Genomic DNA, 24,767 nt, shown 5'->3' on the forward strand with positions numbered 1-24,767 from the left:
AGGTTGCTCCTGGTCCCTCCAATTCCCGCTCGGATGCCAGCAGCAGGGGTGGTCCAACATCGCTATCAGCCTCGTGAAGTAGACCATGATCAATCCACACAGAGGCCCCCATCGCTCCAGGCGCACTCCTCAGCAGTTCTTCAGGTGCCAGTGGGGCCGTCGAGGCTCAGGCACTGGCTGGCGCGGACCACAGGTCAGTGTCAGGGTCTCCCTAGGGTGCATGGGTCACCGCGTTCTCTGCTCACTCCCTCACCAAATGCCGATGTTCGCTGCAATGGCTGGAGTCAGATCGCCCCTCCTCCACCATTCGCACAGCATTACTTGGTCAGTCTTGCAGTCGAGCCATTCTCTGTTGTAACATGCTCAATCTGCCCAGTTATTAGCTCAGAATGTTCCAGCTATCCTACAATCAGTATCCCTGGATCATTTGACGGATTTTCGTTAGAACAGGTAAGGTATGACCATCTTACTCGGCGGTTGCCCCCCCCCCTCTGCATTGTTTTATTGTTGATTTGATTGCAGTTTTTTTCTCCAGATTTCTGTTGTTCCAATGTGGATTAGACGGTTGGTTTTCTGTTGGGGGAAAATGTTATATTTTAGGTGTTTATTTGTGTGTAGTTTGCATGGGTTGAGCATTTATAGATGTTTTGTTTTTGCATTTAAGATTTAGCTGATATTTAGAAATACTATGATTTTGCTTACTTTTTATGTGCCTTTCTACAGGTGTTTGATTGTTTACTTTTATTGAGTGTTCTGTAGGTTGTAAAGTCTGTTATGTTTTTCCTGTAGTATCTAAGGTTTGGTAGATAAAAAAAGAAAGTTTGGTTAGTTATTTGTAAATTTTTCTCTTTAAATAAGTTCCTTTCAGCTATGCTAAAATAAATGTTTAACTTAATTGTGAAGGCAGTTGCATGCTTTCGTCCAGTTTTCTTTTTTGGTTTTTGCTTGGCAATTGGGCAGAGTGTTGTTGTCTTGCAGTTTTAGTGTTCTTTTAGTGTGGTACGCTTTGCAATTTTCTGCTCCTCATATATTACATTTTTAAATAATGAACATGTTTATTGATTAGTTTGCTTTATGGTTGTTTTTATTGGTTTATTTTTTGTTTGGCTTACATTTTTTATCACCAATGGATTTCTATTGGGGGTGCTAATTAGTATTTCTTTTTAATGTTTAATATATATTTATATTTGTGTTATTTTGGATACATGTTTTATATTTTATTTTTTTAATTAATCTTTATGTTTTATATTACATTAATTGTGGCAAGTATTTGTGTTTATTAATTATTTAATCTCTTGAAATGTATTTCAAATTTGTATGTGTTTAAAGTTCATTTTTATTATTATAACATTTAAATATTGTAGTTAGGTAATTTATTAATGTATGTAGAGTTTAATTATATTGGTTGTTTGAAGTCAAATAGAGTTATGATGTTATTTTATCATATTTAGCAACTTTTTGTTGGTATATTGGTGTAATCTAAAGTGTGTTTGATATTTCTGACATTTTATATATTTATTTAAAGGGATTGTGTGGTTTTGATATTGGTAGAAATTGATATTTGTCACAGCAAAATATTGGTCATCAATATTAGTGTATGTTTTATTAGGTATAGGACAGTGCTTGTCTTGTAAGCAATATTTGGTTTGCGATATTTTTGTGAATCAATATAGTTTTCAACCCCTCTGCACACAGCTTTCAGTTATGCGTAGTGTGTATTGCTCCCAAGGGGTGTTGGTTGGCTAGGCTTTCTGGCTAAACCTCACTGTGCACAGCCCAAAGGTGGCACTTTGCTGGTGTTGGCCTGCCACAGAAGGTTAGGCATGGCCTCCCTGGAAGCCAGGCCCTTCAGCCACACCCTCGGCTACAAAGATTAAGGCCTTATGCAGCTGGGGTTGGGCACCTAAAGAGGATTAGGTGCAGGGGACTCTTGACTGTTGTCTATGATCAAAACACCCAAGAAGTGCACTGAAGAAAAAAAAGTTATAGTGAAGGTACAGTTATTGTCAGCCAGAACATCCCAATGTGTATTTAAAAAAAACTGAGAATTTGACCTAAAAACCACACAAATAAAGTGCATTTTTGGTAACATCTCAAAACTGAAAAACGTAAACTCAAAAATGTGCAAACTATGGTTAGCAGCACAATCAATAAAGGACACCCCAGTTCACACACTGTAGGTATGTAATCAGTTTACCATTTGCATATATATCTGTATAGATGGGCCATCAACGCCAAACTCTCTCAGTTTGTCTAAACAAAGAAAATCCTGCGCCTCTCCCAATTGACTTCAAAAGGAATCACAGCACTAAAACAGATCTCCTTGACCCTACAAATGATACCCACACCCTTCTCGACTGAGGTGAGACTGCAGCCCTCATCCTCCTGAGCCACTTTTGACACCATCTCCCACTACACCCTCTGTGCAAGACTCCACAATAGCGGATTTTGCGACCAAGCCCTAAAACGGATACGCTCCATCCTCATCAGCCCACTGTAGAGAGTCAGTCTTCCACCGTTCAAATCAAAACCAACACAGATCAGCTGCAGAGTGCCTAAGCGACCCTCCCTGAGCCCTACCCTCTTCAACACCTACATGGCCCCACTTGCAGCCATCGTCAGAAGCCACAAACTCAACATTGTCTCCTATGCTAATGACACCCAGCTGATTTTTTCCCTCACAGACAAACCTTCAGGCACCAAGAGCAACTTTCACGACGGGATGAAGACAGTCGTCACCTGGATGAAGGACAGCTGCCTCAAGCTTAACTCACACAAGACCAAAGTCCTCATCCTGGGATGACTCTTGTAATTTGTAATGTAACAGTATTTGTAAAGCGCATCAATCATCCCGGGGGACATCACGGCGCTAGGAAGGATTAGAGTGTATTGAGATTGGTCATTGATAGGGTTAGTCTCTAGGGAACAGATGAGTTTTCAATGTTTTCTGAACAGTAGAAAGTCATCTGTTAGGCGGAGATCAAAGGGTAGGTTGTTCCAGAGGACCACAGCTGATTTTGAGAAGGACCGGTCACCCATTCTGACCTTGGAAGTGCGTTTGACAGAGGCAAGAGCTAGATGGCATGATCTCAAATTACGTGAAGGTATGTGAAATTGTAATTTATGATGCAGGATTTGTGGCTCCTTTCTATGGAGGGTTATATGCGCAAAGCAGAGGAGCTTGAAACTGGTTATCTGGCGAACTGGGAGCCAGGGTAGTTCCTTCAGGCAGAGGGATGATGAACTATATATTTTTTTATTACAAATTAGTTTGGCGAAGGCATTCTGAACTACTTGGAGTCTGACGAAGAGATAATCAGCCATGCCTACATAAAGGGCATTGCTATAATCAAGTCTGCTCATGAGCAGTGCCTGGGTGACCGTTTGTCTGCATTTTTGTGGGATCCAGGGAAAGAGTCGCCTAAAATGCTTCAGAATGGCATAGATTTTACCACACAGTGTGCGTACTTGGTCTATCATTGATAGGGTGTCATCGAAGATAATCCCCACATTTTTTGCCATTCGTTTAGGTTCTGGGGCGTTGCCAAATGCCTGGGGCCACCAGCTACTGTTCCAATTATTCCTGGTATCTCCAAAGAGCAGAATTTCTGACTTTCCAGTTTTAGACAGTGCTGGGACATTCAACCTGTGAGTTCAGTGAGACAGTTAATTAGATTGTTTTTTGTTTCAATGCTAGACAGCCTGTCAATCAAGGGAATCACTAATTGTGTGTCATCGGCGTAGGAGCAAATATGAAATCCCCATTTCCTACTAATATCTGCCAGAGATGAGACATAGGCATTAAAAAGAGTGGGGCTTAAAGTAGCTCCCTGCAGGACTCCGTACTTAATGCTCTTTGCGGTGGAGGTGCAGGATCCCATTTGAATTGTTTGGGTTCGATCTTTTGAAAAAGAGGTGAACCATGATAAGGTTTGGAGCAGATCACTTTTTATGCAAAATTTGGAGTAATTTAGTATGGGATCATTATCGAATGCTGCAGTGAGATCTAATAAGATCAATGCTACGGCTCTGCCCTGGTCTACTAGTGTTCTGATATTATTGGACAGAGCTAGTAGAGTTGCTTCTGTGCTTTTGTTGGTTCTTAGACCCGTCCGTGAGGGGTCGAATAGGTTGTTAGACTCGAGGAACTTGGAAAATTGCTTATTAACTAAGTACTCCAGGACTTTGGATAAATAAGGTAGTTGAGAGATGGGGCGATAGTTAGCTGGGTCATATATTCCAAGTCCTGCTTTTTTTAAGAGTGGAAATACTACTGTTTTCTTCCACATGTCTGGAAAGGACACTTGTTCCAGAGATTGGTTAAATATTTTAGTAACATGGGGGGATAAGATAGGCGCCAGTTTGGAGAAAATAAAATGCAGACAAGGATCGAGTGGGGATCCCGCCTTGACCTCAATCATGGCTTTAGTCACTTCTTCTTCTGAAAAGGGAGTCATAGTGTCTAGGTGAGTTTGTGCAGAGGGATGAGGAGCCAGGTTTTCCTAGTCAGTATTGTCACCTTTGGGGGGGATTATCAAAGGATGCATACATTTTATGTCACTTTGTCAGTGAAGAAATGATTTATTAATTCGAAGTTCACTACCGTAGGAGCCATGGTTTGTGATAGGCTGGTGGGTTTACATAGTTCATGAACCACTTTATTGAGTTCCTTGGATGAGCTGCCATTATCTTCTATCCTTTTTGTGTAGTATTTTGTTTTGGCATATTTTAGAGCGTGGTAGTAGGTTGTCAATTCTGCTAGGTAGTTCTGTCTATCTATGTTGTCCCTTGATAGTCTTGTTTCATGGTCCGAAGTGCAACATTTAATTTGCTTATTTTTAGTTCAGGGGTGTACCACGTTTCTGATCTCGAGTTGGTCATGGGCTTTTGTGTTAGTTTGGGGGCACATTTATCAAGTGACTTCTCTGTTTCTTGTTGTAGTAGGGAGGACGAGGTACTAGCGTGGTGAGAGGGAAATGTGTCCTGATCCAGGTGAGTAAAGTGAATAGAAAATGTTTCCTGAGTAATTAGGTTCCAAGATATTTTCCCTGATTGATGTGTAGCTTCAGTCTTAGATGACTTATTTGGAATAGCTAGGGATAAAGAGATTAATGAGTGGTCTGTCCATGTAAGTGGATTAATTTTGTGAATATTAATAGTTGTTATATTTGAGAACATAAGGTCCAGCGTGTGTCCTGCTACATGTGTTTGGTCTGATATCCTCTGGGTTAATTGCATTATGGCCAAGTCGTTTTCCAGGTGTTTAACACCTGGATTAGCAGCATTTTCATAATGAAGATTGAAATCCTCTATGACCAGGAATTGATTCTATTTTAGGCAGAGAGGAAAAAGTTGAGCAAGTAGGTTGGAGCTAAGTCCGGGGTACTGGCCCATATGGTTGTAAATGACTGCTCCTCCCAGTAACATATGGGCGCCGTTCATAACTGTGAAGGCTAAAATCTCATGGGAGCCTACTTAAGTAGTTGTGTTGGAAATGCAGGAGAGATGATCTTTAAAGTGAATGGCAATACCCCGCCTCTCTTACCTTTCCGGTCTTGTTTTAATATGTTATAGCCAAGTGGAAGGGCTTAAACAATGTCGGTTGACTTGTTGTCATCAAGCCAAGTTTCGGTGGCGAAGGCCAGATCTGGGCTTAATTCATCAAGTGTATCCCAAATCTCCATGCTATGTTTGGGGAATGATCTGGTATTAAAATCGATGCATTTTAGTGACAGGCTGCTGGGGTGATGAGTTAAGTTTGCTGCTAAAGGTATGGTGAGGGCATCTTGGCATCCCCATTTACAATTGAGGCAGGAAAAAGGTCCATCCACCTTTCCTGGTTCCGCTTTTATGCAGCATATGCCTGAGTGTTGTTTATCAGCAGGTTCATAAGCTCGTCACAAGAGTATATGAGGTGGGAAATGCCTTATGTGGTGTAAGGGGCAGCATTTCTGGCCCCTGTGCCCGGTAGGACGCGGACGGGCAGAGACGGGCTTGCCTTAGGAGCGCCTTCGGCGTGCCAGTGGCGCGCCCACTGCGTGTCGAGGTTGGCATCCATTTGTATGGAGCCGTTTGGGCAGACAGATTGTTAACCGTTACTGTGCCTTTTGCCTAAAGAACAGCACTTCCGGTCTGCGTCACAATTCCCTCCACTCAACCGGAACAATCCGTTGTGGACCAGGGAAGATGCCGAGCTGACCGAGTGCGAGTGCAGAGTACAATGTGCAATGTGCAAGAATTGCTCAAGTAAGTTCCAAAATGTTTAAAACTTTAAAATGAGGCAATTTAAAATTGATTCCATTTTAAAATGGGGCAAGTTTAAAAACGGATTTCATCAATAGATATTGCAGGTGTATTTACAATGTTCAGTCAAAGTATTACTTACCGTGCATATAAGATTGTTGGAAGCCCTTTGCCATATGCTCCATTCACTTAACCAAAATGCGAAGACTAATATCTGCCAGCGCGTCCGAGCACTCGGATTCCCCCCACTCCCATGGACCACACATAAACCCTCTGCATCATCCTGCACTCCCTAGTCTTAATGAACTACCAAATCAACACCGTCTCATCTTCCTGCTTCCACATGCTCCGCCTCCTTCATAAGATCTTCAAATGGATCCCCACTGAGTCCAGGAAACAGTCACCCATGCACTCGTCAGCAGCAGACTCCACTTCGGCAATGCACTCTTCGCTGGTACAACCCATAAACTCCCAAAAAAACTGTAGACCATCCAGAATGCCTCTACCAGACTCATCCTGAACATCCCACATCACAACCACATCTCCAGCCACCTGAGAGACCTTCACAGGCTACCAGTCAACAAGAGAATCACCTTTAACTTCTCACAGATGCCTATAAAACCCTCCACAAAGCCGGACCTGCATATCTCAATCACACCTCTCATTCTACAATCCCACCAGACATTTCCTCTCTGCCCAACTGGCCCTGGTCACAGTCCCATGAATCCGCAAGACCACGGTTGGAGGAAGATCCTTCTCCTACTTTGCTGCAAATGCCTGGAACTTCCTCCTTCAGCACCTTAGGCAACCACCATCACTGCCGCAATTCAGGAAGGACCTGAAGACCTGGCTCTTCAACTGAACCGCAGACACAGCCCCGGTGCCTTTAGACCCTCACAAATGAGTACTTGAGCTTTATAAAGACTCTGATTGATTGATTGATTACGTATATTACATTTGATTATTCAGATATTACCATCCACAACTTTGAGTTGAGTGCCATAAACCAAACCCACAATTTAAAGTTAAAAGAAGATATATATATGTACCGCACACATACTCAAAACTGTATAATTTTTTTTTTTTTAAAAAGATTCAAAACGCCGAAGTCGCCCATAACCAACGCAGCTCTTTATTGAAAACAATTCTCAAGTATGTCTCCATGCATGAATTGACCCGTACTGTAACACCTACACAATTCACTTCCCCAACGTCTTTCTCTGCATTTCATTTTAAGGACACACACTCTAATAGAAGAGACAGGACTGTGACAAAGGGAGGTGCAGGCGATGCTGACAATTCTTCTCTGAGCATAATACATGTTCAAGAACATGTCAGCAGGAGCATAAAATAATCATGTACCAATATACCACCTTGGTGCGTTATCTTCAGTGCACCATGCAAGGACTTCCAGAACATTCTGAGTCAAACATTTATCATACGGCAGTTTACCATATGAAATCTGTCGGGGCTTTTTAGAGACTAACGAATGAAAAAAGAAAAGTCTGTCCTGCAATTATCAACCAGACTCCCCCCAACAGGTGGATTTATTTGAAAAGCATCTGTGACATCAGCATGAACTTTAGTCTAAATGCCTGAAGCGACGTCTCCAAAGCACAATGAAAGTAGAATCAAAATGCTTTGAAAAATAGACTAGAATCTACTTGACACAAGCTGTTAATTAAGTTTGAAGCACAGGCATGTTATGTCAGTGCATTTTCAAATTGTACAAACTTTGAAGCACATCTCTTTACCAGCTGCTATTATACTGTTTTTTTCTATAAATAAAACATGCCTTGCTTTGTGTCAAGGGGTATGTTCAGTCACTTCCGTGTTTATTTGCAGAATATTCTTTGTGGTGTACAGTGTGTTTGTTGAACTAGAAGGACCCTCTGGTTTATGTAAACTCGCAGAAAAAAACAACCTAATAAAGAGTAGAAGAAATCCATCTTGGCTAAAACATTATTATCATTAGATGCATAGCTAATCAAATGCATTACTGATTAAATCGTAGTTGTAGACAATATAAAGTGCTTGCCACTAACACAATTATCGGACCAAGACCATTTTGGCACAGTCAAACTTTTCAGTCCACCTCACCTGGCCTTTTGTAATTGATGATTGGGAACAAAGAACTAATTTAGGGTTCGGTGAAGTGGGAACCTGATTGTGGTGCAGATTGCCATCCTTGATCGCCTTGACTATTGCACCCCTATGTATCTAGGGGCTTCGACCAATGTGCTGAAGAAGCTTCAACAAATCCAGAATGTGGAGGCCGACGTTGCTCTTAGATTACCAAGGGCCTCTTAAGCTTCCTTTGCTCTTGATTTTCAGGACTGGCTTCTAAGGCTTAAAGGATAATCACTTTTTATAGTCCACAAGGCTCTCCATAAATCTGGTCCACCGTATTTGAGAAATAAAAACAAGATATATGGGTCAGATGTACAAAGCGATTATGCGTTCGTAACCAGGCTAATTCGCAAAATCGGCCCGTTTGCAAATGCAAAAAGGCTTTCTGAAATGTACAAATCCCAATTTGCGATTTGGTAACCTATGACCGAATCACAAATTGGGTTTGCGATTTGGTATTAGGAAGGGGCATGTTTAGGGCATCCCTTAGAAATAACGAGTCACAGTGGTATCTAAGAATATTTTGTAACAGAAATGTTGTTGCAAAACACTCATATATTACCATCTACTTCAAGTGGGTGGTAACCCATTTGCAAGCAAGGTGGGGTCCCCAAGGGATCCCTTCCACTTTGTAAATGTTTGTAAAAACAGCATGCTATATTCCCATAGACCACTGCCTACTCTTCAAAAATGAAAATAATTATTTTCACTTTTTTAAAATGCTCCCTTTTTTCCTTCAATAAAAAAATAATGCATTTTTTAACAAAAGATTGCTTTATTGTAAAGCAATCACAGGCATGGTCGTCTGCTGACCCCTACAGGCCACCATCCCTGTGATTTTTGAGAATCCCAATGGGTTGTAAATCAAGACCTACATCATTAATATTCATGAGGTAGGTCTATTTGCAACCCACAGGGAATTGCACATTTTAGAATACACACATTTGTACATGGATGCTTGCAATTTTTTTATTTTATTTATTTATTTAGAAAGTTTTGTATAGCGCAAACGTGACCCTCGAGGGTATCAGAGCGCTTTACATGGAGGTAACACGATTAGCACTTGGTCTGATCAAAATGCAAACATATGCGTGATAGACAAACAAATCAAGGATTTATTTATTATTTATTTATTTAGTAGTTTGTAGAGCGCACAGCTACCTCCAACGGAGGTGTCCCGGCGCTGAAGATATACCCTCTACAAGGGGGAGAGGGAGAATGCTGCGATTGGAATTTTTTTTTAGATAAGGTAGAAGAGTCAGGTCTTGAGTTTTTTTCGGAAGAGAGGTTCCGATGTCAAGAATCTTAATTCAATGGGCAGTTGATTCCATAGTTTGGAGGTGGTCACTGCAAAGCCTCTTCCACCCGTACGGGCCAGGCGAAAGCGGGGGCAGGTCATAAGGCGGAGGTGGTTGGATCTGAGGTTCGGGAGGCTTGTGAGTGTTTGATTCTATGGCGCAGGTAAAGAAGACCTCGATCATTCATCGCTCTGAAGGCCAGGATAAGGGCTTTGAATTGGATGCGGCGTCTTACTGGGAGCCAGTGAAGCTTGATCAGATGTGGGGTGATAGAGTGGCGAAATGGGATGTTGCAAATCAACCTGGCCGCTGCGTTCTGTACTCTCTGAAGTTGGTTAATGAGATAAGCCGGGGCACCTGCGTATAGGTTATTTGTGTAATCCAAGTGAGCTGTGATGAGAGAGTGGACAACTGTTTTTCGGGAGTCGGATGGTAGGTAGGGAATCATTTTTTTTATCATGCGTAGTTTGCCAAAGCACGCTGAAGTAACTTTATTAATTGGCGTCTTACTGGAGAGGGCAGTGTCGAATTGGACGCCAAGGTTACGGGCTGTATGAACAGGTTCAGGGGAGGGTTCAATTCAGTTGGCCACCAGAGGGTGGAGGGGATAGGTGATTTTTGATTAAAGAATAGGACCTCGGACTTGTCCGTGTTCAGTTTTAATTTGTTAGCTGACATCCAGTAGGCGATGTTCATCATGCATTGGCGAAATTTGTGGAAAGATTTCTCGGAGTGGTCTTTGAAGGAGAACACCAATTGGGTGTCGTCGGCGTAGAAGGTTGCTTTTACGCCCCAAATTTCAATTACTTTGGCCAGGGGTTTTAAATAGACGTTGAATAAGAGTGGGCTGGGAGCAGAACCTTGTGGCACGCCCCAGATCAGAGGTTTCTTGGCGGAGAGGAAGGGGCCCAGCATCACCTGTTGGAATCTGTTGGTGAGGAAGGATTTAATCCAGGTGAGGGGAATTCCGCTTATTCCGACCTCTTGTAAGCGGGATAGAAGAGTGTCGTGGGAGATGGTGTCGAATGCAGCGGATAGGTCGAGGAGAACCAGCATGGCCTCCTCTCCCCTGTCCGTGCATTCTCGAATTGATTCCGAGACCTCAAGAAGAGCTGACTCTGTACTAAAGTCAGGTCTGAATCCCGATTGACTATCATGAAACAGGAGGTTGGATTTGAGGTAATGGGATAGTTGCTCTTGGACTACTTTTTCAAGAACCTTAGCGGGCTTGGGTAGGAGTGAAATTGGCCTGTAGTTGCTAAGGCAGGTAGGGTCAAGGCCAGCTTTTTTTTTATTGGTATAAGCATGGCGTGTTTCCAGGCGGAAGGGACCGTACCTGAGCGTAGGGAAGAGTTCCAAATTTCGAGAAGGGGGTCAATAATAAGAGGGGCAATTTCGTTCATGATAGATGCCAGGGCTGGATCTGAAGGAGAGCCAGATTTACATTTCGCTAGAAGATTCAGGGCATGTTCCTTCGTGAGAGGATTGAACGCTGAGAATGCATGCTTACTGAAGATGTTGGGTTCCTCGGTAATAGTGGTGGCGTTCTGAAGAATATTTTCCGCAATGTTAAAAAAAATTTTTTCGAAGAAGTCTGATAGGTTTTCACTCAGTTCTTGGGAAGGGGGGACAGAGGTGGACATAGCATTGGGCTTGGTAAAATCTTTCACGATGTTAAATAGGGCTTTGGAAGAGTTTTTAGCCTTTGTAATAGATTCTGCGAAATGGGTTCTCATTGAGTTGCGTTTAAGTATACGAAATTCTTTAAGGGTTGATTTGTAGAGCGCTTTGGCTTCTGAATCATAGGCCTGTCGCCATTTCCGTTCCATTTTTTTACATTTGCTTCTATGTTCTCTAAGTTCCTGAGTAAACCAGGGGGCTGACGGTTTTTGTCTGCGGGAGGTGAGGGCTTGTAGCGGGGCTAGTTTCTCAATGGCTGCAGTAAGATCATTGTTAAATGTGTGAACCGCTTCATTAAGGTCGTCAGGGCACGGGTTTACGTTGTTATGGTAGTGTTGTTCTAAGGTAGAACATGATATTTTGTGCCATTTCCTTCCTTGAGTTCTGATGGCAGCCTCTTTATTGGCAATTTGGGTTGAGTGAATCACAAATGGGATTAAGAAATGGTCTGACCATGTCAGAGGCAGACTTTGAAGGATTGTCAATTTTTCATGATTAGAAAAGATGAGGTCAAGGGTATGACCTGCTGTATGAGTGGGGCCTTTAACTTTTTGTGTCAGGTTTAGGTTTTCCATTGAATGTAGGAAATGGCTGGCGCGGTTGCAGCTGCTTATATCAACGTGGAGGTTGAAATCTCCCAGTACCACAAAGTGGGGGTGTTTGATAGAGAGATCAGCGGTGATTGCCAGCAAGTCAGAAATGGCTGTTTGGGGGGTGTTTGGGGGATTGTATACCAAAATCCCAGAGGCAATGGCTGTTGTAGAGTCTGTGATCGAGAAGTAAAGTGCCTCTATGGGCTTGATATTCAAAATTTTCCTGGACGTGATGTTCAGATGGTTCTTTAGAATTACTGCGATTCCCCCACCTGTTTTGGGGCCTTCGCGGCATATGCCAGTGAAGTGGTAGCCGGGGGGTACGGCGAGAGATATATCGGGGTTGGAGGAGTCTTTAATCCAGGTCTCCGTTAGAAATAAAGCATCCCAGGAGGTGGAAGCAAGTAGTAACCAGATGTCACTGGCGTGACCGGGTAAGGAACGGCAGTTCACCAATCCCATGGAGTGGTTTTTGATGGGAGAGGGATGACTGGTTGTGCAGGCCTGGGGGCAAGTCCAGTGGGGGCGCAGATTGAATTGGCAATTGGGACATTTATATTGCGTAGGGTGAGGGTTAGGGGGAGGGAAATAGCATCTATTGGGCGGGGTGCAGGATTTCTTACCAATGTCCAGAAGCTGTGTCATGGTCCATGTGAGTCTCTGCGCGGGTTGGTGAGTGGCAGCATGGCTGGCCCTAGGCAGGGAGCTGGCGCGGACGGGCGCAGACGGGCTTGCCTTAGGCGCGCCTTCGGCGCGTAAACGTCGTGCCCGCTGCGCTCGTCCGTTGCGCCACCGACAGATACACATAATTTATGTTTGTGTAGGCGTTGGGGCGGAGGGGGCGTGGCCTCGTGAAAGGGGCGTGGCCCTGGGGTGCAGCGGGAAATGGCGGCAAAAATTGTTTAGCTGGGTTGCCTCGGCAGCGCTAAGATCCGCTGCGTGGCAAGAGGCTGTGATGGAGGATGGTAAGGTTTTTCAATCAACACACTTACGCTTCCAACATAGTTCACAGTGCGATTTAAAACAAAACAATTAATTAGTGACTCTCAAAATAGATTTTAAAATTGTAAGTGCAGAGTATCGCTCCCGGCTTCCGCCTCAGGAGGTTAAGTCTTCTGCAAGACGCTGTAAGATCGTGTCTCTAGTAGTAGGGGGGCGTGGCCTCGTGAAAGGGGCGTGGCCTTGGGGTGCGGCGGGAAATGGCGGCAAGAATTGTTTAGCTGGGTTGCCTCGGCAGCGCTAAGATCCGCTGCGTGGCAAGAGGCTGTGATGGAGGATGGTAAGGTTTTTCAATCAACACACTCACGCTTCCAACATAGTTCACAGTGCGATTTAAAACAATTAATTAGTGACTCTCAAAATAGATTTTAAAATTGTAAGTGCAGAGTATCGCTCCCGGCTTCCGCCTCAGGAGGTTAAGTCTTCTGCAAGACGCTGTAAGATCGCGTGTTTAGTAGTCAGGGGGCGTGGCCTCGTGAAAGGGGCATGGCCCTGGGGTGCGGCGGGAAATGGCGGCAAGAATTGTTTAGCTGGGTTGCCTCAGCAGCGCTAAGATCCGCTGCGTGGCAAGAGGCTGTGATGGAGGATGGTAAGGTTTTTCAATCAACACACTCACGCTTCCAACATAGTTCACAGTGCAATTTAAAACAATTAATTAGTGACTCTCAAAATAGATTTTAAAATTGTAAGTGCAGAGTATCGCTCCCGGCTTCCGCCTCAGGAGGTAAAGTCTTCTGCAAGACGCTGTAAGATCGCGTCTTTAGTAGTCAGGGGGCGTGGCCTCGTGAAAGGGGCGTAGCCCTGGGGTGCGGCAGGAAATGGCGGCAAGAATTGTTTAGCTGGGTTGCCTCGGCAGCGCTAAGATCCGCTGCGTGGCAAGAGGCTGTGATGGAGGATGGTAAGGTTTTTCAATCAACACACTCACGCTTCCAACATAGTTCACAGTGCGATTTAAAACAAAACAATTAATTAGTGACTCTCAAAATAGATTTTAAAATTGTAAGTGCAGAGTATCGCTTCCGGCTTCCGCCTCAGGAGGTTAAGTCTTCTGCAAGACACTGTAAGATCGCGTCTTTAGTAGTCAGGGGGGCGTGACCTCGTGAAAGGGGCGTGGCCCTGGGGTGCGGCGGGAAATGGCGGCAAGAATTGTTTAGCTGGGTTGCCTCGGCAGCGCTAAGATCCGCTGCGTGGCAAGAGGCTGTGATGGAGGATGGTAAGGTTTTTCAATCAATTCACTCACGCTTCCAACATAGTTCACATTGCGATTTAAAACAATTAATTAGTGACTCTCAAAATAGATTTTAAAATTGTAAGTGCAGAGTATCGCTCCCGGCTTCCGCCTCAGGAGGTTAAGTCTTCTAAGGATTAAGAATAGGCTAACAGTTGTTGGAGCAGAATAAAGCACGTACAAGGCAGGATGGTCTACATAAGAGTTTGCTATCTGAATCTATTCAATGTCATTGATATGTTGATTTAGTGTAAGAACTTAGTCAGTAGATATGATTTGGCTTCTCTTTTGAAGGCGTAGGTGGAGGAAATTAGGCGAAGGTCCGGCGGTAAAGAGTTCCCTATCTTGGGAGCTACAGCCAGGAATGCTATAGCCCCAGTTTTCTTTTTGGGGGTTTGTTGGGGTTTCAGCAACAAGGTGAGCACACTTCGTGAGGATCTACTGCCCCCTGATTTTTCTAGCTTTTGTGCCAGGTGACTGGGGGTGTTGAAGTGTAGCACTTTGTGCGTCATGCAAGCAGTTTCCAGTTAGATTCTTGCTTCATAAGGTAGCCAATTTAAGGTTTTTAGGGCTGGTGAGATGTGTGCGTTTCTTTTAGTTCCAAGGACAAGACTTGCTGCTGCATTGAGAGAGGCTCTTAGTGGTGCTAGTTTGTATTTAAGTAGGCCACATAGTGTGGCACTACTGTAATCCAATCTGGGTAATACTAGGGCTTGTTCTGCTTGTTTTAGATCTTCAGGAGGTAGGTATGGTTTCAGTTTCCGCAGAATGCTTACTTGTTAGTTTACTCCTTTGGTGGCAGCACTAATGTGACTCTGCATATTTAGGTATTTGTCTAATGTAATACCTATGGATTTGGCAGAGTCTATGATGTGGGGCGAGCATTTGAGGGCTGTAAGATAATTCAGCAACAGATCAATCTTGAAGTTGTTATTTGGTGGAGAGATGAGAAGAAATTCCATTTTAGCAGCATTGAGTTTGAGGTGGTTAATCGTGAGCCAGTGGTGTGTATTTTGTAGGATGGAATTGAGGGATATAATGTCATCTAGAAAGGCAATTTTGAGATATAGCTGGGTGTCATCTGGGTACACATGGTGGTGGATGTTAGCTGATTTTAGGAGGGTTGCTAGTATTTATTTATTTTGTGTTTTATAAAGCGCAAACCTGACACGTTAGAGTATCAGAGCGCTTTACAGGAATCATAACAATGTTCAAAACGCTTGGAATCACAATAATATACAAAAGATAAAGAGGGGCAGGGTGCAGGATATATAAAGGATAGCGGACACGTATGTACAGTTTGCATATTATAGTTACTCGAGAATAAGTCCCCAGGTTTCTAGGAGCGGTGACTAGGTAATCCGAGGGGAGGCACTAGTCAGGAGTTGATCAGGGTCTCTGTGCTGGTAGAGGGCAACATTTAACTGAGGAATTTACCCGTAAGGATGGTTTTGGCCTCCTTCTTGAAGCGTGCCAGAGAAGGGATTTTTCTGATGGTGGGCGGGAGAGAGTTCCATATTCTTGGGGCGGCCCCGGAGAAGGCCCGATTGTAGGTTTTTCTATTTCAGAAGCACGCAGGTTGAAGCAGGAGGTCTCTGGAGGATCGGGAGTTTCTGATTCCTCTGGATACCACCAATTTCTGTGCAAAATAAGCAGGGGAGTTTGAGTATAATGCCTTGTGTGTGATGCAGGCCAGTTTAGGCTGTATTCTAGCCTCAAAAGAAGCCAGTTCAAAGCGTTCAGGTGTCTAGAAATGTGGTCGAATTTTCTTGAGCTGGTAAGAAGTCTGGCAGCAGTGTTGAGGCAGGCTTTTAGAGGTGCCAGGGAGACCTTAGGTAAACCCGAGAGGGTAGAGCAGCCGCATTCCAGTCTGGAGATGACAAGAGCTTGGACTGCCATTTTTAGTTTGGCAGTGTCTCGGAAGGGTTTCCGTTTCTTGAGGTAGCTCAGGTGGAATCTGGCTGATTTGGCCATCATGTTGATGTGGTCCCGCATGTTCAAATTCTGTCCAGGGTAATTCCCAGAGATTTAGCCGAGTCCACGATGGTCGGTGGGCAACATAAGGCTGTGATAGGCTTAATTCATGTCTGCATCTCAGGATTGGTTTTTGGGGTGGAAATTAGGAGACATTCTGTCTTATTTGCATTGAGTTTGAGTTGATTGGAGGTGTGCCATTGGACAGTCTCTTTCAGGGTCTCATTCAGGGATAGAATCTCCTCGAGGGATGAGGTTTTGATGTTGATCTGGGTGTCGTCCGCGTACATATGGTAGGAGATATTCGATGTGCGTAGGACTTAGGCAAGAGGTTCATAGTTGAGGTTGAAGAGGGTAGGGGACAGGGTTGATCCTTGAGGGACTCCAACCATGACTGAAGAGGGAGCCGATAGGTTGCCATTGATTAGGAATCTCTATGATCGGTTTTTGAGGAAGGACCTAAACCATTCAATAATGGAGCCATCCAATCCAATTCTGAGATTGAGGCGTTTGAGTAGTTCTACATGGTTGACCGTGTCAAAGGCCAAGGATAGGTTTGGAAGGATTAGGAAGTAGGTTTTCCCTTGGTCAAGGGCTTAGATGGCATCGTCAACGATGTGGAGCAATGTAGTTTCGGTGCTGTGCCCGGGTCTAATCAATATTGGAAGTCATCAAGTAGGTGGACGTTGTTGATGTGTTGACTTAGTTGCTATTGTATACATTTCTCCAACACTTTAGCTAAGAGGGGGATGTTGGAGATAGGTCTGAAGTTGTTGGGGGAGGCTGGATCAAGCAACAGCTTTTTCAAAATGGGGAGGGCTTGGCTGGCTTTGAGAGAGTCAGGAATGGATCCCTGCCACAGACAGGCATTAATTATTGCGGTTGAGCTAGGAATAATTGACTGGGCGGCGGCCGCCGAGGCAGTTGGGGGGGAGAGGGTCATTGAAATGGTTGATTGGGTTTAAGGTCGATAGGATTTTGGCGACAGAGTCTACGTCTTAGAGTTTCAAATCGGTCCAGATTGCAAGATTTTTAAGAGAAGTCAGTGGGGACGGCGCCGGAGGAGAAGGCAGGTCCGGAAGGAGTAGAGAGTGTGTGGCAGCACTAAGTTCATTTCCTAAGGCTGTGCCTTTGTCAGCGAAGAAGGTGGAGAATTCCTTAGATGATATTAAAGACTTTGGAGTTTCTTTTGCGGTTTTGGCCAGTTTATTGGACTGGTGTTTGAGCACTTTGAAGTGCTTGTGGCGTCTGTTCTTGGCGTTCCCCAGTTCGGATCTGAAGAATTCTTATTTTGAGTTGATGATGTTCCTGTTGTAGGCATTTCTGGCCTGGCGGAGAAGTTTTAGATGTGCCACAGAGGGGTGCTATCGCCAGAGTCTTTCGGATTGTCGGAGGGCTCTCCTCTCATTGTTGAGGGATCCAGTGAACCAGGGGTTCCTGTCTTTGATTTGGGTTCTCTTTAGTTTTAGTGGAGCTAAGTCATCCAGAATGTTCGACATAGTTGTAGCGTAGTGATCATTGAGGTCACTGACCATTGTGATATGTGAGGGGGGAGGTCCGATTTGCAGCAAGCCTCCAATTCCCTGTGGTCCAGGTTTTTAGTATCTCTGACCTAGAGTTTAGGAATCACTGGTTGCAGTGCCCTTGACTTGCGGATGCCAGGTAGTTGGAAGGTTATGGTGTGGTGATCAGACCAGTCGCAAAGGTCTATAGAGATAAGCTTGACTGTTGATTCCTTAGAGATGATCCATTCAAGGGTGGCCCCTTTCAAATAGATTGGGAGTGTGCAGGCTTGAGTCAGGTCTTGATCGGCCAAGATGTCTTTGATGGCATTGACATGAGGATCCTTGGGGTCGTTTCAGTGCAGGTTGAAATCACCAAGAAAAATATCTTTAGTGTTGGACAAGGTCTTAGCTGTAATGAGATCCATAACGTGGTCGAAAAAGGAGTCGTTTGTGCCTGGCGGGTGGTAAAAGATGTGCAAGTTGCACAGTTGGGAGAAGTTGCTGCAAATGGAAAGGGCGAGGTATTCACCGGAGTCAGTGGAATCCGCCAGAAGTTCAATGACAAGGAGGTTAGAGCAGTAGATGCATACGATGCCTCCTCCTTTTTTCCTAGATTGCCTGTCCAGTCTTGCAGTGTTGTAATTGGGAGGGACTAAGAGGTCCAGGCACAGAGTTGAGGAATCGTTGAGCCACTGTTAGAATTGCTGAGTCAAAGTTTTCGCTCAGGATGAGATCAGCAATATCATCAGCATGCTTAAAGGCTGATCGGCAATTGATGAGAGAGGGATCTGCTGGAGTGTTGGGGGTCAGGGTGGACATGGGAACTGGCGCTAGGTTGCTTTTGACTACACTTCTGTTGCAGAGGGTAGCCAATCTGTTGGGGTTAATAGTGACCGTGCTGATGGCATGTTCAGTACTCATGTCTAGAGCACAAAGGGTAGCTGGGGTAGAGTTGTAGTCACAAAGGATGGCAAGGATTTCCTCTTCAGTGAGGTCTAGAGGGCTTGGGGTGTCAAGTGTAAAATTGTCGGAGAGGACGAGGACGAGAGCTAGGGTTTCTTCATCTGAGAGGTGGAGAGATAGCTTGCGAGGGCGGTGGTGTTTCTGGGATAGCGGTAGTGGGTACTTGGGGGGCTCTGTGGTGTGAGGGGGTGGAGTTCCGCTGGGGTTTGAGGTTGGTGAAGGAGAGTTCAGCGAGGTGAAGAAGGTTCAATAAATCCAGAATGGATATATGGATGCTCTGAGTTAATTTGGCAGATATTGAGTGCAGAGTTTCGAAATCCGTATACTAGGGAGGTTAGAGGGCAGGAGGGCGATATTTCAGGATCAACACTAATGCTAGTGGTTCCAGGAATAAGATAAAGAGAATGGGGGAGAGAGCGGATCCTTGGGGAACAACAAGAGTTATCGCTTGTGGCTTAGATAGAGATTGATTCATTTTGACTTGTAAGGATCAGTTTTAGAGGAAAGAAGCAAATCATTGTAATATGGCCCCTGATAAGCCCATTCTTTGTTCCAGTAGCTTTAGTAGGGTGTCGTGTTTGAAGGTGTCAAAGGCAGCAGAGAAGTCAAGCAATATTAGAAGGCATGATTCGTTCTTGTCCAGCATTTTTAGTATCTCATCTACAATATGGGTAAGGGCTCATTCTGTGCTGTGATCTTGACGGAAGCCTGATCTGCCACTTGTTAATCGCAATGATTACCATACAGCTGTACAGTTTGAGATGGCCCTTGCAGATCACTGTATTGTTGGGGGGCCCTAAAAGTCTGATTGGAATTAGGGCCTGGACCAAAATTATGGGCACTGAATTAGAAGATGTACTTATGGCAACTGCTTGGCAGAGGCCTACAAAAGTGGAGGGAGTTACTGCCCTGTACACTAACTGGGTGGAGACAGCTTGTAAAATACTAGCCCCTGTAAAAGTTTTGTGTCCTAAAAGATCTCAAACAACGGCCCCCTGGTACACAGAGGGGCTGGCTCCCCTGAACACGGAGCCTTCTCAATCTGGTCCGAGGGGGTACCCGCCGCAGGGTGCCCGTTTTTTCCTAGCCACCCCTTTTTTCAATGCATTCAGTCAAAACATAGGCTCCCATCGAGTGGGAAAAATGCAAATTTCGCACCTACTGAAGTCTTTTCATTGGTCAGATACCTTTTGCATCTTCGCCAGTTCAAACTTTTTACCTTTCGACTAGGGGCTGGATTTAGACTTTCGCTGGGACAATGCCAGCCCGTAGCTGCAGTTGTAGGGAGAGTTCGGTCAAGCCGGCAGCATCCGACCGCCTCATAACAATGTTGCCACGGGGCTAGCAATGTGCTAGCAGCAGTTTTAGAGTAGTGGCATGATTCGGCTCACAGAGAGAACCTAAAGGCAATGGCACTGCACTGCAGAGCCTGCATTGTCATGCGCTCACTGTTGTCATGCACCATGTCGTACATGGCATACAGTGCATGCAGGACAGTGCAGGCATTGGGACATGTAGCCTCAGTGCCCAATGGGTTAGAACACCAGGGGGCCCTGTTTGGGGCCCCTTCATTTGCATCCCCGTAATGATAAGGTCCGCGGAAAGGCAGGTCATAATGGACTCGGGTGATGTCAATATTGGCACCGCCTCCATTAACCGCGGCTGTCCTCACCACTGCTGCCACAGGAGCTCAGCTCTTGACAGAGTCAGCGGTCTAACGGCTGGCTCACCACCCGCTCTGTGATCTGCCAGTCGCAGTCCCAGATATGTGGGTCGTTGGACCGCCAAAAAGCGTTGCTGGTCTCAGGACTGCCAAAGTCGAAATTAGGCCGTTAGTTTCATTTTGGAACTCAAAATCATACAACAGGGCACACTTGAAGATGAATCCAATTAAGTGTCTTTGTCACAAGTTCCTGCTGAAGCTCTATAGGTCTGTGATTTACAAAAAGTTTTTTAAGTGTTAACATTTCAGATTTTTAGGAGCAGGTCCTCTTTGTCTCTTCTATGGTTACCAAGACCTCAGGAAAACACGGAGGCACCAGGACTCACTCCTCAGAGGCCACCAACAAAGTCCAGTCAGGTTCCAGTTGCTATTGGTCACTCCAGGAAAATCCCCTCTTGTAGTTGGTTTTGTCCCTGCAGCCACACAGAAGGTCAGCAAACTAACACTTGGAATCCACTTCTCAATCATGGGTGTAAGTGAGAGAAGGCTCTCAAGTCTCGAAACAGGTTACATACATTAGGTCCAGTCCTCTTCTAATCATCTACAAGCCCAAATGTGTTCTGATGAGCTTGGGGGGTGGGTGCTAGTTTTGTAGGAATCCCTAACACATGGGGGGGGATGTGTGGACTCTCCCTAACCAATGGGCACAAAGTTCCATCGGCACATCTTCCTCTCTCTTCAGCAGTCATTCCTGCTTGCCTTAAAGCAAACTACCACAAGGCATATTATTCTTAGATTAATCCATCGTGGCAGTTATGCCCCTGAAAGATGCTGGTGGCCCAGGCAGGAGTGTATCCAAGTAAACAAGCATTTCCATCCTCTTGAATACCAGTAAACTGGTAGGGGGACCATCCCCTGATGGGGTCGGCATGACAACACTGTGCCCTGCCATCAAAGGACATGTCATTCCTTATGTCTCCCAATACACTTTACTATGAATGGACTGATCTCACCAAGTTATTTTAGTTACTTGAGGGTGAATATAGCTTATTGGAGCCATTCTCTCTAGGAACATTATAACATGATTTACTAAACACCCAACCTGTGAGCTATAAGCCTTAGTTAGTGGTGGCTTATATACATTTTCTAAGTAGGGGGTTCTTTCATGTCAAAAATAATTATTTTCACAGATGTGCCTGTAGGGTTAAAGACTCCAGCAGTTAGGCTACACTAGATCTAAAGCCATGTCTTTCCTTGTGCACCGAGTTGAGCTGAAGTCCATAGGTGACATTTAACGTTCCATGCCACTGGTGTATTTTCCTACACCGTGTACCATGGCATTACATGGAAATGAAATATCCCAACTGGGGATTAGCCAATTTAGACATATTTTAGAAGTCAGAGCACCTACACTAGGGACTGGACACCAGTACCTCAGTGCAGAGTTTAAAAACCAGCAATGCCAGTTAGCAAAAAATGGGGGTAACCATGAAAAAAGGAACATTTTCTAACACATATAATTTGTGCATCGAGACAAGGCAATGCATGGACTACTATTTTCAAAGCATGGCAATGCTACTTGCTTGTTAATGCTCTTTACTTGCTGGTCTGCTTTTAAAAGATGCGTCACCAGCATGATCACAACCTCTCATTTTAACCCAAAGTCTTACACCTTAACAACAGCTAATCTCCTCTAGGCAATCTATTCACCCCGCATTTGCATGAACTCACATAGCCCCCACTAATGATAACACCTATTTCATATGAATCTAATCTTCCAGAATGAAACGGAAGTGAAAGCATGGAACGATTTCTTAAACTTTCAATCTAAATTGTAATAACCTACTAAAATCAACACCACTAACCTATAATAATGCATTTGTAAGTAGCATGCTATCCACCACAAATGCCTCGTCAAGGGTAGTAAGAGCTGTATTATTGCAATTACGTTACAATATATTTTGCATGCTCAGAGCGAGCCCTTCTTGAGGTAGACTACTGTCTATTAGCACTTGTTTTATAATAATCCCCAAAAATATTGTTAGGTGACACAGAGTGTATTGTTTAATTGTGAATATTATAGACTTTGGGCCTCATTTATGAAGGCCTTGCGCCACCGGTGCGTCACTTTTTCCCATTTTAAAAGTGACGCACCGGTGGCGCAATGCCTTCATAAATAAGGCCCTTTGTGTCGAAACTATTACATTTCCTTTGTTCTTGCTTTCCACATGATTGTTCGAGTAGTACCGAGACATGATTCTTCTACGTGCCTTATATAATAAGGGAAATTCCGATACGTTTCGTGTATGTCTCCAGCTGAAATGACTTGCTCTTAATTGGATGTTTAAAGAAAAATACATTTTGGAAGTATTGATTACAAATGCTATATACTGTGAGTTTTCCAAATCTCACGTAGGTCTTTACCCAAATAATAAAATCACAATATATTTGTTTAGAATGTAGTATTATATAAAAACTGTTTGGAAATCAATACAAATAATGTGTAATTTAGCAAGGCAAGTGTATTTTAAATTTTTAAAAAAATTAAAACCGAGGGGCATATTATCAAGAACGGCGTTAAAAATTATCGTCGGTTTAGCGGCAGAAAACTGCCGCTAAAGCAGGGATAATGGGCTTGATAATATGCCCTGGAGAATTCCAATAGAAGCCCATGTTCACACCAGAACATTGACTTCTATTGGAATTCTCAAGGGCATATTATCAAGCCCATTATCGCCGCTTTAGCAGCAGTTTCTGCCACTAAACTGGCGATAATTTTAACGCCGTTCTTGATAACATGCCCCATAGAGTCACTATCTCTACTCGAACTTTTGCCTCCACGAATCTTTGACCGTTGAATGGTGACAGTTAATTAGGCAGAGCAGTGTCAGATCTATATTACTGAGCAATCAACACAGCACGAGAAAAAAAACCGCAGTTTGCTGGTAAATGCTTTCAGTTACTAGGTTGTTATGTTTCTCTTAGTATACTGCAATTCCGTTTTGCTTCCTATTTGAAACACAGTTGTTGCAAACGTTAAAGAGACCTTCATTCATTGGAAAACGCCCAAATAAAGTTTCGCTTTACAAAAAAATATCTCAAATAAGTCAATTCACAATAAAAAAGAGAAAGAAACGCATGAATTGGTAGGAAAATCTTTAGTGTCTGGATTAAATGGGTTCAGCCAAAGGTTCATTTAAACGGGTATGTGCGGGGACACTTTTTCCCCACATGGCGGTCGCAATTTAAAAGATTGTGCCAGTTTTGCAGAAAAAAACAATTGCTTAGCACTGCCTGTCTGTACACACTGTGCTAACGTACATGTGTGCAGGGGAGACAGCCTTGACAACGCGGGCTTTACACCGCGCTGCCATTACGAGGCTGCCATTATAACGCAAGTCATTACAACGACTTGCGCTGGATGGCGCTAGAGACTAAGGAATAGTAGATTTACTATTCCAACACCTTCCCTACTGTTGCGTAGGCTGGAGTTGGAATAGTAAATCATACTATTCCAAAATCCCGCACCTACAGCGCAAGTCGTTGTAACGACTTGCGTTGCAATGGATGCGTCGTAATGGCAGCGCGGTGTAAAAGCCCGCGTTGTCATGACGTACATCCACGTGCAGGCTGTCAAGGGACACCAAAGCATTATGCACGGGTATTTGAGATTTACTAGGTAGGTCTACATAGCAATACCATAACAGAGGGGCTAGAGAGTCCATACAGATAGCAAAAAGTATACACAGGAAATGACATGGGAATTCTGGAAACTTGTTTTCCAAGGAATTAGCTCTGGACACTGGATCTCAAAAATCTCAAAGTTCTAGGGCTGGGCAGAACTTGCTGGGATTCACTCCCTAGGATTCCACAGAGTTACATTGAAACTCTGCAAGATTCTGTGGAGTTCACCAACAGCCTATAAAGTATTAACCCCTCCCATGCTCATGACGAGCTCAGCTCCTCATGAGCTATGGTGGCCGTGTGCTCATGACGAGCTGAGCTCGTCATAACGGTCACAACGCTCGCACGCGGGGCTAATTCCCATGCTGTGCTGAACGTTCCACATAAACAGGTGTGGCCATCACACGGCCTCCGTGGCTCATGACGAGCTGAGCTTGTAATTAGCACCAGGGCGCTGTGCGCGCCCCCGCCCCCCAGCACAGCGGGGGATTAGCCCCGCAGGCAAGGGGTTAAGCTGAAGTGCATAAAAAATATCTAGGAGCTCCCTTATCGTAATTGGTGGGAAAATGCATTCTTTTATGATGTAATTGATTAATAGGCTTACGCGGTCATTGCACATGTCTTTTTGCGTAAACATAGAGTCACAGATTTGGTGCGGTGGGGAAAGGTGACATGTATTTATAGTGCTGTTGGGTCTCATCCTGTGACTGAAAGCACTGTGAATATCCAAGTCATAACTTAAAAATTGTATTACACTATTACACACAGAAAATCTCCAATAAAATGTACAATTAGATTTAATGTTCC

The sequence above is a fragment of the Lissotriton helveticus genome, chromosome 3_1, assembly GCF_964261635.1.
Source record: "Lissotriton helveticus chromosome 3_1, aLisHel1.1, whole genome shotgun sequence".
In the NCBI taxonomy this organism is placed as follows: domain Eukaryota; kingdom Metazoa; phylum Chordata; class Amphibia; order Caudata; family Salamandridae; genus Lissotriton; species Lissotriton helveticus.